At 58.0% G+C, this 18,889-nt stretch overlaps 1 protein-coding gene and 1 long non-coding RNA gene across 22 annotated transcripts in view; one reads left to right on the forward strand and one right to left on the reverse strand.

The window, feature by feature from the left end:
- CACNA1C (calcium voltage-gated channel subunit alpha1 C) overlaps positions 1-18,889 on the forward strand; it is a 551,559-nt gene that overhangs the window by 213,621 nt on the left and 319,049 nt on the right. The window lies entirely within an intron of this gene.
- On the reverse strand, positions 11,869-16,537 carry LOC130709182 (uncharacterized). Its single transcript, XR_009009667.1, has 4 exons — positions 16,174-16,537; positions 15,558-15,649; positions 15,367-15,467; positions 11,869-14,589 (listed from the first exon to the last, which is right to left on the reverse strand). It is a non-coding gene; the product is annotated as an uncharacterized LOC130709182 (long non-coding RNA).

The raw sequence follows: 18,889 nt of genomic DNA on the forward strand, positions 1-18,889 counted from the left end.
TGGGTCCCACCGCCGAGATGGTGGCCCAGTTGTGTCTGTGTGCTTGACGTCGCTGGGCACGGAAGTGTTGAAAGGGAGCAGAGGTGGCCCGGCCGAGCGCAGAGGCCACGCCACGTGTGGTGTCAGAGGCGTGGGCGCTGCTGCCCGCCGTCCTGTGGGCTTCACGGGGGCTGGCTCCGTCCCTGCTGCTTCCTCCTCCCTGTTTGCGCAGGACGAGCCGGAGCGGGAGAGCGGACGCTTACACAGGCCGTCCTGTGGGCTCCGCACTGCTCTTGCTGCTGCGGCTTTTCTGCCCACGACAGCTCTGTGAGATGCCGTTCTCATCCCCATTCTAAGGGGAGGAAGCCGAGGTGAGGGGCTTAGGTGGTTGGGTCGGCTGCCCTGGGTCCCACGTGTAGGGAGGGGAGGGTCTGTGATGAGAACCCGGCCGCGTGGCTGCCACTTCTGTACTTTACCTGCTGCCCGGCCTCACCCCGTCCTCCCACAAACCCCACAAACCCCACAAACGGCTGCGTCCTGGGCACGGGGGACCCCTCGAGCACACCATTCTTCCCCTGGAAAATGCGATGGTGGAGGAAGGGGAGACCGAGGCACATCCAGTAGCAGGGGGTGGGGCGGTGTCCTGAAGTTTACCACCCGATCGCTAGGGAATGTAATCAGATACCTTCAAGGGGACCCGTCCTCCTGGCCGACAGCTCCCTGCCTGGGCGCTGCATCCGTGCTCCCAGCTTCCTGTCTGCTCCCACGCTCACGTCTTAGGTATTAGGTGCCCTGGAATAACTCCCTGGCAGGTAGAACTAACATTCTTCCAAAATTAAGAAAAGCTAGAGCTGTAAGTAAGAAAGGCTACATCAATTTCCTTCCTTCAGTCTTTGACTCCTAAAAATCTGTGGCTTCCTTTAATTCATTCTGAGTTTGTCTTTTCCAGTTTCCACCCTGATTATTCCAGGAACAAGTCGTATTCTTTTCTTGAAACTGTGCTGGCTGGTGGGGTGGCCTTTTGTGCCTTAGCTTGTGTTCCGTGGACGTGGGAGCCCCTCTCGGCGTCCCGGGAGCCCCCATGCATGTGGCCCCTGCAGCCCCTCTGTCCCGTCAGCCCCGCGGGGCCCTTTTCCCAGGAAGTCTGAGGCTCCTTGTCCTTGGACTCCCATTTTCCGGGTGGGTTTAATTAGTTCAAACGGCATGTGCTGTAATGAGGTATAACCTTTGCTGGGAAACTCTCAGGGATTTCTGGGTTGTGGGGAGCACAAAGGTGCCCCACTTGATGGACCGTCCCAGGTAACAGGATGTGACCTCAGGCCTCTTCCCCCTGGCGGGCACTTTGTCCCGAGGCCAGGCTCCAGGCTTCCCGGGTCTTCCTCAGTTCCCTGTGGGATGTGATTTTGCAAAGGGACAGAGGAAATCTTTGCTGAGACTTTTAGGTCTTTAATCTCTCGTTCTCTGTTTTGCTTAGATTCCGAGCCTCTTTGTCCGTCTTCCTTTGATTTTCTGTCACCTTCACGGACCCTTGTCTTACCTGCTGCTGTTTCTGTTTGTCCCCAAGGGAGGGGAAGACAACTTGCATTTTAGGAACAAAGCGGAAAACCTCACGGGGAAGGCAGAAGCTCTGTGACCCCAGCAGAAAGCGGGCACATGGTTGAGGACCTTTGTAGGCCAGGAAAAAAACACTTCTTTTCTCTCCGTTTTCAAAAAAAATAGTTATTTCTAAAATTGAGCTGGGTTATTGGGTATCTTTGTCCACTGAGACTTTTTTAACTTAAAAGTTCTATGCATGTGTGTGTGTGTAAGTGTGTGTGTTTCTTTTATTGAGTGGAAATAACTCAACATAGGTCTCCTGGGAAGGCGTAGCTGAAATGTCCAGTGTAAAGTCGTTAGGCAGCAACCCTCCTCTGTTCTGTTCACATTGTACATTCTCTTACTGAGTCCCTGCCCGCTCAGGCTGCTATAATGAAATACCGCAGACGGGGTGGGGGGGGGGGGTGGGGGGGTAAACAGCACACCTTCATCTCTCGCGCTTCTGGAGGCTGGACGTCCAAGCTCAAGGTGCCGCCAGGCTTGGTTCCTGGTGAGGACCCGCTTCCTGACTTGTGGATGCCCCCCCCATCGCCGTGCACCCACGCCCTCTCCTGGTGCACGTGGGAGGAGAGGGGAAGCTCCGCTGTCTCGTCCTCAGCTTATAAGGTCACTGATCCCACCAGTGGGCCCCCCCCAGCCATGATCTCATCCAAACCTAATCACCTCCTACAGGAGCCATCGTGTTGAGGGCTTGGGGGCACACAGCACCTGACGCCCACGTCCTGGCTGAGGGACCTTGTTCACAGACACAGCGGGGGAGCTGAGTCTCTCCCCGCCCAGCTCCCGACCAGCCAAGCAGAGGAGCAGAGGAGCCGCGGCCCTGGCGGGCATGCTGGGGGCCTCCCTGCTGCCCCTCCCAGGAACGTCCCTCCCCAGCTGAGCTGAGGCCCCAGGGGAACCTCCTTCCTCGGGGAAGGAGCAGGGCCCATTCCCCGCATTTCTAGTTAGGAGGCTGGAGTGAGATGTTGAGCCCGTGGTGCCGTAGAAACTGACAGGTGGTGCTCGTTGCTTAGCGACGCCCGGGAGATGCCGCGGAGAGGGGCCGGCTGCCACGGGAACAGAGTGGTCCCTCCTTTCTGGGGGCGGGCAGGTGCTCACGGGGCCACAGCCTCGGTGGGTGTGAGCTCCTGAGGACAGCAACGTCCACCTCCACTGTGGAGGGGAGCTCGGGGAAGAGCGGACCAAGGAAGGGAGAGTCACAGCCTCAGGCCGTGGGCCCCATGGGGTGGGGGGGGGGGACTGACCCGGCCCTGGGCAGACAGGCAGGCTCAGTGACAACCCTGAGGGTCACCCGCTCTGGGACCCTGAGCAAGTTAGTGCAACTCCCGACCTCAGTTTCTCCATCTGTAACAGGAGGTAACAGGAGCACGGGGCATAGAGCTGGGCCCTCAGTAAGCTCGTGCTGTTTTATGTCACATTAGATTGGCATCTTGCTTTATTTAGTGGCTATTACGTGTCCTTACGAGTGTGCGCGGGGGGAGGCGGGCGTCGGCAGAGAGGCCAAGAGCACAGGCTCTGGACCCGGTCTGCCTCTGTCTGAATCCCAGCTCTGACACTCACCAGCTCGCCGGCTGTGCCTCCTCGAGCAAGTTCACTGGCACCTCTGGGCCTCGCTCCTCGCATCTGTGAAACGAGTCCTCGTGGCGCTCTGGTGCGTGAGTGTGTGTAAAGTGGAAGTTGACAGACCAGCAGGCCAACGGCACCCCCGCTGTGTTTAAATAAAGCTTTACTGGCACACGGCCGCGCCCGTTCATCACATGCCGTCTGCGGCTGCCTGTCTGCAACAGTGGCAGAGCAGAGTGGCTGTGACGGAGACCATCCGAGGTCTGCCCCCTGCTCTTCACAGGACACGTTTGCCCCGGTCGTGGGCCGGGCGCAGAGGAAAGGCTAGAAAAGTCTCCAGCCGTGAAGCTGCCCCACCCAACCCGTCCAGGCTGCTATTTCCGTCCTCGGGGGTTTCCCACCACCTCGGGGACTGTGCGTTGCCTGCCGTGTCCCCTGCCAGTGTGAGGCGGGGGCGTCTGTGCTGAGCCAGCTGGAGCCTCTTGTGCACAGTCATGTCGCCCTGCAAAGCCCCGCGTCTGGGTGTGTGAGTGTGAGTGTGTGAACACCCTCACTCACTTAATTCCATCTCATCCGTGTCCGGGGGTGGGGGGCTTGAAAATCAGCCCTGAAGTTTCTGGAGAGCAGAGGAGAGAATGGAACAGTCTACAGCATCACCAGGCCACGGGCGTGAAGGGCAAAGGGAAGCCGAGTTTTGGGGGAGAACGTGGCTCATCTGATCGTCCATGGCAACTGCTGTCCAGCACAAGGAGGATGGTGGAAGGCTAAGCAGAGCCACCCCGGCTTCGGCGACAGGGAGGGACGCGGCCGGGCCAGGGTGAGGGCCCTTCATGAGGAGAAGCAGGCGAGCTAAGGGGGCTCTCGGTCCTGGGGGTTCCCAGCAGAGGCTCCCGAGCAGGGAGGCTGAGGCCCCCCAGAATCAGCTGGGGGCCGACGTTGGCCCACGCGGCCCGGCTGCGGCCCTGAGCCCCCGTCACTGACCTCCCTGATTCCCAGACCCCGTCGGTGGGACCAGACGCAGCCCGGCCACGTGAATGAGTGCAGCTAACGTCCGATGGGAAGGACGAGAAATGGCTTTGTAACCAGAGTACTCCTCTGGCTGTGTGTCTGCCCGGCACAGATAATCAGAAGCAGCTGCCCTGCCGTGCTCCAGAGGCTGGGGTCCTCCGGGTCGCCATGAAGCACAGACACTCTGGGAATCAGGGCTGGGGGGAGGGGTGGGCTCCGGACAGACGCAGGGCAGCCCCCCCCTTTGACCCCCCCCAACCCTGCCCTCTGTCTGGCCTCCTATTTCTGTGTCTGTGGAACGGACTGAAGAAGGCATCCGGCCGCAGCTCCACACGCGGGGCCCTACCCCCCCCTGGCCACAGCGCAGCCCTGGGAGGCAGCGTGGAGGTAGTCTCGTGAGGGGCCCGTGCAGCCCACGCCACTACTGCCCCCTTTAGGAGTTGTGTTGTCACCCGTGAGGGAACTGCTGCCGTTCAGTAAGGCCTGAGACCGCCGGGCAGAACGGGTGCCGTGCCCCCATTAGCGGTGACTTCGCCGCCAGAGGCGGCTGCTCGCGTGAATCTCTCCTCTGCCGGGAGCCCGTGCAGGGCCTGCTCCCGGAGTGTAAACACTCGGGCCGCCCACGAAAGCAAGTCCAAAAAAGGGCTGGTTTACTCTGCGTGGCCTCTGCCGTCTGGCCGCAGTCCTCAGTGCTGACTCTGTGCACAAGCGCTCTGGTCCCCGGGAGGGGCTGGACAGTGGGCATAGGGGGGCCCACTACTACCCACTAGGACGGGGTGCGGGGGTGGAGGAAACCTGTCCGAGAGCCACAGGCAGTGTGGGCTTCTGCGTGGCCCGTGGCCTGTCCTCCCGTGGGCCTCACTGCGTATGGAGAGTGGGGTACGAGAGAGATGGCCCCGAGTATCCAGGCTGTCCCTGTGGGTGGCCGAGGCCCACCTTGTCCTGCAGGTGATTCAGATTCTTCCCCGAGCAAAGGCCGGCTGGGATCCAGGTGTTTGCACAGGGCGCTGCGTGCCGTGTTACAGGCCTGTTGAGTCAGTCCCCCTCTCTCTTCTCTCTTCTTTCTATAAGCTCCTGTTCCTCCCTATTTATTTTTTCCTCCCCAAGACCTTCCTGGGTCCTTCCAGGGCCTCCCGTGTCATCACTGAGAGCATGTCCCTGTACGTGGTCCGTGGGTTACACTACTCTTACGCCCCGTACACTCACGCGGTGTGAAGATCCTGATAACACTGCCCCCCCATAGAGGGGGACACTTGTGCTCCTTGTGTCACATGGATGGGGGAGGGAGTCTGCCCCACATCCCTGGAGGGTCTGCCCTTGACCCCAGCCGAGAAGCGAGTTAATCTAACTCAGGAGTTTGGTGTGGCCCCTCCTGGGACTCTCTTGAATCTACTTGTCCCCAAAGAAGGGTTCCCCAGGTCCTGGGGCTGCCTCTGGCCTGTGGGGAGAGCCCAGAACAGTCCCACGTGTTGGTCGGGTGAGTAGGTTAATTCTGGGTGAACTATTAGGCAGCCCTTCATAACCACACGCCTAGGCCGTGTCCTTCTGTTTAGAGCTTGTGCACTTGATTTCAGTCTGTGTGCCTCCTGTATATTCCTTCTTAATTGGTTCTGACTTTAAGGGGAAGAAAGGACTGTTATCTTTGGGGACCACCCGGAGCCCCAGGACTGCTCCTCGATTGTTGACTTGTGCTCGTAGAGGCCCCCTGAGCGGCTCTGGGCATAAAGGGGGCCATGGGACGTCCGCGGACCCTCTCCTCCCCGCAGAGCGCTGCTTAGAATTCACCAGAACCTAAGTCTATGGCTCCTGTTTTTTGAGAACACCTGATACAGAAGTGTTATTATTTCCCTCTTTCTTCATCTCCAAAATGACGATGCTTGCCTGACAGGAGGGCATTGAGGAGTCAGTGAAATAACACATCTGCACGTAGTAGGTCATTACTAAATGCCGGCCTCTCCCGCCCCTTGGCTGCCTGTGTCCTTGCTAAATGGTGCTTCTAAGACGTGCCTCTCTTGCTGAAATTGAGGCCATTTCTTTGATCTCACTGAGAGCAGATTATAAGCTTAAGACATCATGGGAAAACCTCACATGCCATAGACCTGATTTTTAGGACTATCGGAGAGAGAAAATTCCAAACCAGTAGAGAGAAGCGAGGGGCGTGGGCTGAGCGGGAGGACCTCCAGAGAGGGCGGGGTGGGTCCAAGGGGCTTGGTTTCTAGTATCAGTGAGCACGCTGTGATGAGCTGTGGGGTGTTGGCTGGCCTGCCTCACCTGGGCGGTCCTGAGTTTGGCTGTGCCTTATTGAGAGCAAAGATCAGTACGGTCCAGAAGAAGTTGCTGGAGGGATCTTGTTGTCACGTAGTTTTCTGTCACCAACTTGGAATGCAGGACCCACTCATTTTCCTGGAGCTTCACCGCGTGTGTCCAGCACAGACTCAGCTGTGGAACCTCCAGGCAGACACCCCTGTGCCTGGTGCCCCCAGGTCGTAGGGAGGAGCAGGTCAGCACAGACAGTATCTTAGAGCAACACGGACACCGGTCGGCAGTAAGCGTCTGGAGGATGTGGCTTGAGTCTTATCTGTCTCTGTGCCCCAGCGCCCGGGGCAGCCTGTCCACTTTTTGCTTCCCTTCCCTCCCCTTCCCTTCCCTTCCCTCCCCTTCCCTTCCCTTCCCTCCCCTCCCATCCCCTCCCCTCCCCTCCCCTCCCCCTTCCCTCCCCTCCCCTCCCCTCCCCCTTCCCTTCTCTCCCATCCCCTCCCCTCCCCTCCCCCTTCCCTCCCCTCTCCTCCCCTCCCCCTTCCCCCCTCTCCTCCCCTCCCCTCCCTCTTCCCTCCCCTTCCCTTCCCTTCCCTTCCCTTTCCTTCCCTTCCCTTCCCTTTCCTTTCCTTCCCTTTCCTTCCCTTCCCTTCCCTCCCCTCCCCTCCCCTCCCCCTCCCCTTCCCTCCACTTCCCTTCCCTTCCCTTCCCTTCCTTTCCCTTCCTTTCCCTTCCCTACCCTTCCCTTCCCTTCCTTTCCCTTCCTTTCCCTTCCCTACCCTTCCCTTCCCTTTCCTTCCCTTCCCTTCCCTCCCCTCCCCTCCCCTCCCCCTCCCCTTCCCTCCACTTCCCTTCCCTTCCCTTCCCTTCCTTTCCCTTCCTTTCCCTTCCCTACCCTTCCCTTCCCTTCCCTTCCTTTCCCTTCCTTTCCCTTCCCTTTCCTTCCCTCCCCTCCCCTCCCTTCCCCTCCCCTCCCCTCCCCTTCCCTTCCCTTCCCTACCCTTCCCTTCCCTTCCTTTCCCTACCCTTCCCTTCCTTTCCCTTCCCTCCCCTTCCCCTCCCCCTTCCCTTCCCTCCCCTCCCCTCCCCCTTCCCTTCCCTCCCCTCCCCTCCCCTCCCCCTCCCCTCCCCTCCCCTCCCCTTCCCTTCCATTTCCTTCCCTTCCCTGCCCTGTCCTTTCTTCCTCCCTCCCTCCTTCCTTCCAGCTCTGGGTGTGAGCGCTGAGACTCTGCTTTTCTGGTTTCTCTTAGTGCAGGAACAGAGATGTGGGGTCCGGGTGGCCCCCTGCTCCCTTCTTTCCACCTGTGCCGCAGGGACCTGGCTCAGGGCACACGGCTCCATCCGCTGCTGTCGAGTCCCCGGTCAGGGCTTCCCCTGCTCACTTCGGTCCCCTTCACCGTTAACACCTACCCGGGAGGAGGAGGGGACAGGAAGTTGCCATCAGACGGGCCCACACGTTCCTCATTGTGGAGCCAGGGTGGACGTCGGCCTGGTCGACTCCGCAGAGCCTCTGGGGAGGGCAGGAGAGAAATGCGGGAGCGGCCCATCAGGTGGTCTGACCCCCACTGCCTACCGCATCCTGAGACCTGCAGGTCCGTTCCACTGTCAGCAGAAATATCTTGCGCTTTCCCCTCTCTTCTCTTCACTGTGAATGGCGACTGAGGAGTGGTCCCTCTGAAAGGACCCACCCAAAGACCTTTCAATAGACAGAGCCCAACTCAGTGTTTCTGTCCAGTGGGACCACAGCCTGAATCAGAGCAGCCGTGACTCTGCGTCCACCTGAGGCGCTCGGATGCAGAGCCTGGCTGCCCTCCCTGGCTTCACAGCTGACCTGCTGTGTGACCTTGGGCAAGTCAGATACCCTCTCTGTTTGCCATCTGCAAACGTGGCTAAGACGCCAGCCCCCCACTGCTCTCCGCGAGGCACTGAGAGAGCAGGTGAGGTCATGGAATGGAGGCTCAGAGTTGCGCCTGGTTCTCAGGGGCATGTCCCCCCAGGTGCAGGGCCGTCCCGGGGCGAAGGCAGGCTCCCAGTCAAGGCCGGTCTGCTTGCTGCTGCCCCGGCCCTTCTGCTCTGCAGGGAGAAGGGAGGTCTGGGTACAGATGGTCCCGGCAGAGCGAGCACACGTGGCTGGGCTCCTCAATTAGGACTCGGGGCAGGTGGGTCTGAGGCAGCCAGGGGGACCCTTCCAGTTTTCTCGGGTGTGACGGTGAGCTGGTGGCCTTCGGAGAACGGAGGGGTCAGCTGGTTGATCTCACCTCTTGGAGGAAGGGCAGCGTCTAGGGCAAGTCTGACAGGTGAGCATCGCCCTTCAGCACGTCTGGCTTTCCTGTGGGCTGGGCAGCCCGGGAGGCCTGCGATGTAACATTAAACAGGATGGACCTGGGCCTGGCCTCACCTCACACCCACCGTTTCTTGCCACTTGCATAGGAATTGGGGCAGGGGCAGGAGGACCGTCACAAATGCAGATTCCTGGGTCCCACCCCCAAACCACTGCATCAGAATATCGGGTGTGGGGTAAGCCCAGGAGCCTGCATTTTCAATAAGCTCCACCGCTGATTCCTGTGCATTAAAGTTTGAGAACCAGCCACCTCTCCACTGAAGAGAAGAGCGACCAGCCGCTTCCTCCGCCACTGGCTCGAAACGTGAATTCCGCGTACACTTGCAGTGGTTTTGCCAAGCCCAGCCTCCTGGGTCTAGTTTGCCAGAGAGCCCTTTCCCCCGCTTCTCCTGCTTGTATGGAAAATAACTACTCAAATCAGATGGGCTAAAGTGTTGCTTGAGCTTTTATTACCTGCCTTGCTGCATGCTGTCCAGAAAAGCAATGTAAAAGCTATCATCTCGGCCCCTGATGAGCTTGCAGGGTTCTGGGGTTGCTAAGATACACCAGTTATCCAGCTAGAGATGAGGAGAAGGCGGTGTAGGATTAGGGCTGAGACGTAGAACAGAGGAGGGTCCCGCCCGGGCATCTAGTGATGGAGATGTTGGTGGGGGCAGGGTCACAGCCGCATTCTGTCTGGCCATCCCTTGATTGCGATCTGATGACCAATGTCTTCACCTAACAGAGGAGGTAAAGAACATCCTGGGAAAAGTCAAGAGTTCGGAGTGGGGCGCAGGGGAATCTGTCCTGATTGGAAAGCTCCTCCGGTGGCTGTGAGGTGTGTTACCCAGTTTGGGGACCAGAACTCTATCTGTTTCAATAGGGGACAGTGCTCTTTCCCTGAGTCCAGCTCTCCTCTGGGCACGGGACCTCAGCTCCTCCGTCCGTGCCTCTATTACGTGCGCCGTGTTGAGAGCCGAACCCTGGAACTGCAGTGAGTTCTTTGGTCATTCAGAGAAGTGCACTCAGGCGCTCGGTGGCTCTGGTCCTTGTTACTCAGGGGCCGAGGCTTTGCTTCCGCATTGCCCGGGAGTTGGCACTCAGGGCCAGCCCGGCAGAGGGTGAGCAGGGAGGCTGGTGGTGGCTTTTCAGGGCCAGACCTGGAAGTGGCCAGGGGTCAGCCTGCGGCCACACTGTCTGTAGGTGCCCTGGGACCTGGGAGGAAGGGCCTGTGTGGTGACCGCCCCCCAGCACGCCCCTCGTCCTGCAGCCTCTCCCAGATGCTTGATCAGTGAGGGTCATGGCTGGCTAAGGCTCTGTAGCCTTCAGACTTTCCTACGTGTCAGAACTGCGCAGAGGGCCTTGAACTTGTGTGTCCGCCACACCTGCCCTCATCTCTCCTCTTCCTCTGCTGCATTTGGGCTTCCTCTCAGGCTAAACCATTGAAATTTGAGCTACAAACCTGGCATTTTCATGGGGTTCAATGGAACATTATACTCTCAACTTTCTCCTGCGAGAACCCTAGCTGGAAGTGCACTCCTGGTCCCTGGCAGGCAGACTCCTCTGAGAATCAGACCCAAGGGAAGAGACGGAAGGTGGAGCCGGGCTTCTCTGCATGAAATCCCATCCCCTGATGAGTCTGGGGTCCACTCTGTCCCACACGTAAGTGAGGGACGTCTCACTTCTGCCTTGAACCTTAATGATGACATCTTCTTTCTGGTTATCTGCTAAAAGCTTTCACATACATTGTCTCATTTAATTGCTCTGAGGAATCGGTTTGTTTCCACCTCTCAATTAATGAGATAATGAAAGTTAGATAATAATTTCCTTATTTAGCTTAACTGCCGGGAAACTTAGGCAGGCCTTGAGGATTAGTCAGAATAATTGTAGTATACTTTTGGTTGATACATTTTTAAAAAATATTTTACATATTAATTTTGAATAGTTATTTTTGTCTCAAGTGTTTTTTTCTTAAGATGTGAAATTTTAAAATTCTCAAGTCCTTTTTAAAAATGATGTGGGATGAAACAATTTTAATTCTATCATAACAACCTTTTGAGGAAGACGTTATTGCCTTCATCTTACATATGTGGAAACTGAGGGTCGTAAAAATTAAAAGATTTTTTTCTGAGCCCGCCAAGCTGCTTGGCGTGGTAGCTGGGACCGGGCACGGGACCAGATCCAGCCCTGGTGCTTCTTCCTCTCCACCGGCTGCCCTTTCCAGACGGCCCTGTATCACTTTAATCTCTTCCCTCTCAATTTCACATATTTTAAGAGACTTGAATATTTTCTATCTTATTTATTATTATAGATGCATGAGAACCATCTAATTAAAAGGAAGTCACTGTATATTTTTTTTTCAATCAAATTCTGGTGAGTTTTGTTTCATTAAAATGAATTTTTAAATTTTCAGAAGAGAGGAAAAGAGGCAAAACCCTTTTTAAAAAGTAGATTTGGGAGATGGATTAATAAAGCAAGGTTATGAATTCAGGATAAGTTAACTTGCATGTGCTTTTAAATTCCAGAAATCAGTGGGGGAGATGAAATTACACTAGTGACTGAGCATGATTTCCAACGATGGCTTCTCCTACCTGGAAGTGTTTTACATGGGCCTGGGGGAAATCAGATAGCTCAGTATCTCCTTTACTTTCTTGTTTTTTCTTTTCCATCTGGAGGAAAAAAAATTTCAGGGGCCACAAAGATGCCAGGAAAGGTAGTTTTAAGCAGCTGTTCTCAGAATGTCGTCTTGAACCAGCAATGTCAAAAATCACCTGGGAACCTATTAGAACTGCAGGTTCTGGGGCCCTGCCCCAGACGGCAGACCAAACCCCCCAGGTGGGACCCAGTCATTTGTTCTAAGGAGCCCACCAGGTTTTTCTAATGCGCGCTAGAGTTTGTGACCATTTGGCTTAAGCTAACCTCTGAGGTCAGTTGGAAGCCACTTCTTCATTCGGATATGAACTGGGTCCTTAAGATGACTCCGAGTGAATGAAAAATGTTAATGAGGAAAATGAATAACTTTGTCCTAAAAAAAAGAAAACCCAAAAGCTTAGGAGTTGGTGGTTAAAGCCCAGAAGTTGCTCTGAAGTGTTGGGTGAGAGCAGGACAGAATTTCCAGGGTCTCCGGATGAGAGGAAGTGGTTGGGAGCCTGGCAGTGTTGGGTTAAGAGTTATGTCAGATCTAGGTGTGTAACTTTATGTAATTTAGAGCAAGAGTTGTACTCATTAAAAGTTTTATCATAAACAATTAGTCAATTTATGTTTTCCAAAAAAATTGATAGACAAATCGTAAGTAACGGCAGTGCACGTTAAATTCCGGCTTTCGTGGGTGTTCTCACGGTCGCACGCAGAGAATCCTCCGCCTGCTGGCATCCCCAGATTGCATGCTGTGTCCAGGAGAGAGAGCATGCTTGGACGCACTGGTCCAGCAGCCGTACCCTGCCCGGAGGGAAGCAGAGGGCCTGCTCCTCCATGAGATCGCTGACCCCGCCATGCTGGCCACATGTGCCTGATGGGGCACTTGGCTGACACAGTCTGAGGAAGGGGGTGCGGATGGCCCAGCCCCAGAGGGCAGGACCTGCTTCTGCCTGAGGCCACAGGCCGGTCCTGGAGTCAGTGCAGCTTAGCGGTCAAGAGCGTGGATACTCAATTGGTGGTCGGTCGCCCCTAGACCCGGGCGGAGCCCCTGCCCCCGCCCTCTGTCGGGAGGCTCCGCGCATGTGACCATCAGCTGGGACCCCCAACGACTTCCCCTGGCCTTTCTTTGAGTCCAAAAGCCATAACGTGGGCAGTGGGCTCAGTGCTGCCGCCAGCTGCTGTGTTGGCACGGAGCTTGGAAGCCCTTCCATTTCGCCGTCTATTAAACACCTGCTGTGCTTTCAGTCCCCACTCTGTGTCTCCCACCAAGGGGAGGAGCACAGGACAGTGACCCGCCGGGGTGGGGGCTCGGACCTGCAGTGGCAATAGCAACACCTGCCTCTCCAGCCCCCGTGGTGGGCGTGTGCAGACGTAGGTTGAGCATGAGGGCCGGGGGCCGGAACTGAGAACCCCACCTGCGCCAGTGCCCATCCCAGCAGATCAGCATCCGCGGTGCAGTCAGCGCGCGTCTGTCTGGTGGTGGAGGAGGCCCGGGGGCCTCACAGGACAGGTTCGGGTGGGAGTCTGAAGTGTGGGACCAGTGGTAGGAAGCCAGAAAGTTAGAGGGGGCGGGAAAGAGTGACAGCAAGTAGAAGATCAGGCACCCGGCAGATCTGGGAAGGGGCTTCTGGCCCTGCTTTTGTGGTGTTCTCGGGGTGCCTGCTGGAAGGGGGCTACGTTCACTCAGTAAAGATTTACCGAGAGGCTGTGCACGCCAGGCACCGTTGTCGCCGCACCAGCGTTACAGTGACGGACAAAACGGATGAACAGCCCCGCCCTCAAGGATCTTACACTTTCTTGAGGTGAAGAAAAGAAAGGAAAAAGTAGTAAAATATGTAGTACTAGGTCCGGAGGGGGAATACATGCAGGGAAGGGGGCAGGGGGCTTCAGGAAGGGGGTTCAGCTTAAACAGAGGTGTCACTGACAAGATGGCATTTGAGCAGAGACCTGTGGGAGGTAAGGATGGGCGTCTGGGGTGTCGGGGAAGGGCACTCAGGGCAGAGAGAGCAGCAGGTGCAAAGGCCCCGAGGTGGGAGTGTGTGCGAGGCACAGGGCAGGCGGGCCGCAGCCTTCGAGACCAGGCCAGTGCGAACGAGGACATACCACGGAGAGCCTCGCAGGTCATTGTGAGGGCCCAGGCCTTCCTCCAAGTGAAGTGTGATGCTAATGCGGCTTTTAGGCAAAAGAGGGACGTGCTGTGACGATTTTATGAAGGGGCGGGCGCTGGGTGTAGAAGCAGGAGTCAGGAGGTCCCGTCAGGAGGAGGATGTCAGCAGCTTGCACCAGGGTGACCGCGGCGGAGGTGCGCGGCGTGGCTGGCTTGTCGAGGCTCAGCAGAAGCCGCGTACTGACGTAGTGGACGTCAGGTCTGGGGGAGCCTGAGCAGCCAGGAGGCTGGAGGGAGCAGGTGCCTGCCTGGGCAGGAGAGGGCTGGGAGTGGGGGCAGTCCGAGCGTGGGTTGGGACAGGTTCGGGTGGGGGCATCCAAGCGGAGACGTCGAGATGATGGAGGGGTCCAGGCTGGAGCGGGAGAGCAGGACGTGACTGAGGAGGGCAAAGGAGGAGAGAAACACAGCAGCGGCTCTTGAGTCCTGCCCCTGGATCAAGATGATAAACCAGAGCGTATCTCAGGCCAGCCTCAAACCCTGGGCTTAAACCCCGAGAGCAGCGGGGGTCCACGCCCCCCGCTTGGTGCTCCCTCTTGGGCAGCACCAAGGGAGGGCGGTGCTCAAAGCCTCCCTTCCTACAGGGAGTGGGCAGCAGGGTGAGGCCCCCTGCTAGGACTGGATGTCAGAGCCGGGAATCCGGTGTCTCCGAAGCCGGAGGCGGCCCCTGCGGGGTCCTGGGGGCCTTCTGGGGAGGCCTGCTCTTGTTTCCCCACATCTGACCTCTGGCACTGCAGCTCACCTGGACCTCACTTCAGATGACTGCGGTCATGCAGGGAGATGGGATTGGCAGGTCAGAGCCCCTGCTCTGATTAGACCTGAGGCACGTCGGGACTGACAGGGAGAGTGTCCTGTCCAGCCCTCTCTTCTTACAGATGTGGGAGCCGAGCTCCAGGGGGTCACGTGACCTGCCCAAGCTAGACGTGGCCTGGGGCGAATCACTTGACCCTCGCCACCGTGCCAAGCAGAGCATCTTCCCAAACGCGCTGGCTTGGAGACCGCCGTGTGTGCTGGCTTCTTCCTGTTCCCGACCCCCCTCCACAGGGGCTTTCGCTGCCAGAGCGATCTAGAGAAGGATCGACAGCCCGAGGTCACCCAGCCCTGTTTGCCAACCTGGTTGCCCCATCGGATGAGACGTGGATTCCTTTGCAGCCAGTACGTCCTCAAGAAATAACTCTCTTAAAATTGATGGTGCCTTTTTGGCTTTGCTGTGTACCAGCGTGTTCTCCATCTGCCGGAGGTCCCCTGCCCTGTCGCGAGCCGTTTCCCCTGGTCTGCCCAAGTCCACATTCGTCCTTTCTGCTCTCTGCAAATCCCTCTGCCCTTCCAGCTGTCTGAGCTGCCTTTTTCTTGACTAAGCCTCTGGATTTCTCCTTAAAGATCAGCTCCAGGACGTCTGCCTGATGAGCTGAGGTCATTCCTACCCTCAAGTGACCTGTGGATTAAGCAACAGGGATTCTGGGGCAGTGCGTTTGAGGATCAGCGTCCTTGCTGGCCTGCCGGAGGCCCTTGGCCCTGCTGGAAGTGGGCAGAGGGACGCTGACCTTCGCCTGGGCCCTGGGAACTGCTGGCTGTGGCCACCTGTCTCTCCAGGTGAGGTGCTCCGGCCCACATCCCGGCCAGCGGTTCAGAACTTGCAGGTGCCATTCCGCTCCTGTTTCATGTGAACACCCAGGCCTGGGGCTCCCTGAGCCCACAGGTGCTTGGTGCCCATCCCAGGAAAAGAGGGAAGCACCCCCTCTGTCTTGTGCTATGTCCTCCACGGCTCCCTTGCTGCCCATCGGGGAGGTGGATGCCAGAAAGGATGGGGACTCCTGTGTCCCGTCTCGACAGGGGCTCTAACCTGTTTCTTCTGTGGTTGCTGAGTGGCACCCCCAGGGACCATCTTCCTGCAGACGCCGGGTGAGGTTGTGCTTCCACCGACAATCCTTTCTCTGCCCCAACCTGCGGGGCAGCAGATGGGCCTGAGATGAGGAGATGCCGGGGCGCCCCCGGACCCTCGCTCGCAGCATCACCTGACAGGTTCCCGCTCACCTGGGCCTCTGTCTCCTACTGAAGGGGGTGCTGGGCGGGCCTCTGGCTCGGGCGTTCTGCATTTCTCTATGGTCCTCTTGTTCCCTGTGGATCTTTGGAGGATCCTGTGTTATTTATCTTGGCACCTCTGCCCCCCTCCACGCAGTAATGACATCAGAACACCCACACTGTGGCTCCACCGCCTGATGAGACAAACGCCTCGTCCTTGGGCTCCGTGGACACAGAGGAGCCGTCCTCCTTCGCGCCATCAAAGATTTCGGGGAGCACAGGCTGCCGGGGCGGGATGGGCAGGCACGCGGATGGCCACGTGCGTGTCATTAGGCAAAGCACGTTCTCCCGGCCCCCAAGCCCTTGTTTGCCCCGAAGCTGCCTCGCTTTTTCCCTTCCTCTACCTCCAGAGTTCTGCCTGAGCCTGCTGGCTTTTGAGGCTGTGCTGGGAAGACTGACGTCAGGCGCGTGTGGCCTCGGTACCCGCGTGGGGCTCCCAGTTGGATGCCCGAGCACCTGGCCAGGCCCTGAAAGTAATGAGGCTGTGCCCGTGGGTTCAGGGTGGCCGGGGGCCAGAGACGCCAGCTCTCCTGCCCCTTCTTGTGTCTCTCCCGTGCCTGGAGCTCACCTGAAAGATGGGCCGTGGGACCTGAGGGGTTGGCGGGCTGGGGCTGGCGTGTTGTGTTGGAGTTGCTTCTCCCTTTATGGACCCAGGAGCCAGGAAAGCGTCCAAGAGAAGCCGGTGTGGTGAGAACAGCCCCGGCCTGCCGAGTGGGTGACCTTGGCCTCCGTCTCCCCGTGCGCAGCAAGGAGGTGATAAAGGGGCCGCTGGGGAGGCTGTGAGGGTCTGGTGAGGGCGGGAAGGCACGCAGGGAGTTCACACTCAGTGTCACGTGTGTGGGCCGTGGATTCGGAGGGAAGCGCAAGGGCTCTGGGGCTGGCAGGCCTGGGATTGAGTCCCGCACGACCTGGGCGCACGTGCTCAGCTGTTCTGGGTTTCTCTTTACTCACCTGTAAACTGAAGGATAATAAACTCCACTGCCTGATTTCTGACAACAGAACAAGAACATCTATTGTTTATTGAATGTTATCACGTGCCAGGACCCTCCTTTCCTTTCCTCCTAAAAGCTCCGTCGCTGAGACTTTGTGTGGATTTTTATGGGTTTGTGTGACGTCTCCCGAGAAGATAAGCGGGGTGGGGGCAGGGCTCTGCCTGTCTGTGTACCATTGGGGTCCCTCAGTCAGCGCAACACCCGACCCCCAGCAGGTGCTCAAGAAATGCTCCTCCAGGAGGGGAGACTCTCCTTTAATCCCCACAACACATCTGTCAGGTGCACACAGTTCTTATCCCCATTTTAAATATGAGCAGGATGAGGCCCAGAGAGGCTAAGTGATGTGCCCGGGGTCACACAGCGAGGAGCTGGGGGAATCGGCCCTGTTTTCAGTGCCTGTTGGAACTTCCTTGGATGTTGAGGACTAGGGTGTGGGCAGGGCTGGGTGAGGAGGAAGCAGCCGGGCCCCCACTGGATGCACCACCATCCGCCACCGCAAGAAAATAACGTGCCCTGCACCCCTCATGACAGCCCGCAAGAGAGGTAGTTTAACGCCCTGTTCACAGATAAGAAACTGAGGCTCTGAGAAAGGACCTGAGGGCTGCCCAGTCCCGACTTGACGGGGCCCAAGCGAAGGAAGTGAATTTCCCATGTTCTCTCATCTCTTTCATCTCCAAGGGGATCTGCCCCGAGGAGGGGCTGGTAGAGCCATGCAGGCCGGCAGGGGAGGGCCAGGCTGAATTCCTTCCCTGCACAGCGGGAGGGGCCCCTGCGAGGTTCTTGAGAAATCTTGACGCCTGGCCGGCCTCCAGCCTGTCTCTCCGACTGTTCTTTTGTTCCCGGAGCGCCCGCCAAACATCTGACTCCGCTCAGGATTGATTGCACGTAAAATGAAGAGTGGGGAAAACAGGGTTTTTTTCCCCCGTTGTTGTCTAAGACAGGTTTTTAGGGCTTTGATTCTCTCCCAGAATCACGCTGAACAGCCCGTGGCTTTTACAAGAGGTCACTTTGCTTTCATTCGACTTGGGACCTGACTTGCTCCAGAAACTTTGAATCAGGTGGTCCTGAAAGAGGGAGAGACCGTGGAGGTGACCACTGGGTCCCTCCGAGGAGTGCCCAGCTCTCAGGGTCTGGCAGGAGCGGGCGGGGAGCCCGGGAGGCCAAGGTCACCGGCAGGATCTGCCAGGTCCCTGCTTGGGGCCGGAACGAAGAGCGTTGGGGGCCGAGGAGGCCCAGCTCTGCCATGTTTGTTGATCGACTGTCCAGGGCCGGGTCAGCTGCCTTTGTTTTAGAGGACTTCATGGATTAAGTCCGGGGCTTCAGACAATTGTTTCTTTTTAAGAAAGGGAAGTTTGGGGGTGACCGAAAGGAAGTGCTCCCGGCAGGCTGGGGGCTGTGTGTCAGCGGGGCGGGGGCCCAGATCTGTCGGTGGGAGGCCAGGGGCTCCCAGGAGGCATGATGGGGCCTCTGGTGCCCACGCTCTTGAGCGGGTCCCTGCAGGGCCTCCTCCAGTAAGTGCTGCGTCTGGAGGGGGGTGGCCTTGGGCGCCTGGGGTGGGAGCATCTGGGCGTCAGGCTGGAGCCCAGCGAGCCCTCGCTGGCTGGAGGTTGCTAGGAGCTGGGGTAGGTTTCCCAGGGAGACGTGGCTAGAAACACCATCTGCCAAGGATGCGCGAGTCCCGGAAGAGGCGGGGGAGGAACGAGACAGTCCTCTCTGTCCCAGTTAACCTTGGTTCTCTCACTCGGGCCAGCATTCCTTCCCCGAGTGGACGACAAGGCGCCCTAGGCTCTGGGCAAGCTGGGCGTCCGGTAGGAGGAGGCCACCTCCTCGCACGGCCCGGGGCTCCCGCTCTGCTCCCCCTGTCCCACCCTGGCCTTGTGGGGAGGGGGCGTCATGGGCAGAGGATTAAATACTTGTACTTCGTCAAAACACTGACGGTTACAAGGAGCCTCGGCATCTGCTCGGGAGGGAGGGCGATCTGTGAGCGGGGACTTGAACGTGTAGACGATGGTCCTCGGAGGCCGGGAGGGAATATGGATCCGGAGCCAGGAGCGGGAACAGGGCTTAGCACTTGATTTATAGGCTGCCTGAAGGACTCAGAGCCCGCCTGAGGTCTGCTCTCCATGTGTGTGCTTAAGGAGATGGGCCCGGTTGGGTTGCAAAAGCTTCTACTCTCTTAATGGAGAGTAAAGCCCACGACCAAGGCCAGGGGCAGAGGAATCAGGGGCCCTGGGTCCTGGATTCAGAGTCACACACGGTCCTGCAGACAGTGCAGACAGGCTGACTTGTGGG

This window comes from Balaenoptera acutorostrata, chromosome 11 (assembly GCF_949987535.1).
Source record: "Balaenoptera acutorostrata chromosome 11, mBalAcu1.1, whole genome shotgun sequence".
NCBI lineage: Eukaryota > Metazoa > Chordata > Mammalia > Artiodactyla > Balaenopteridae > Balaenoptera > Balaenoptera acutorostrata.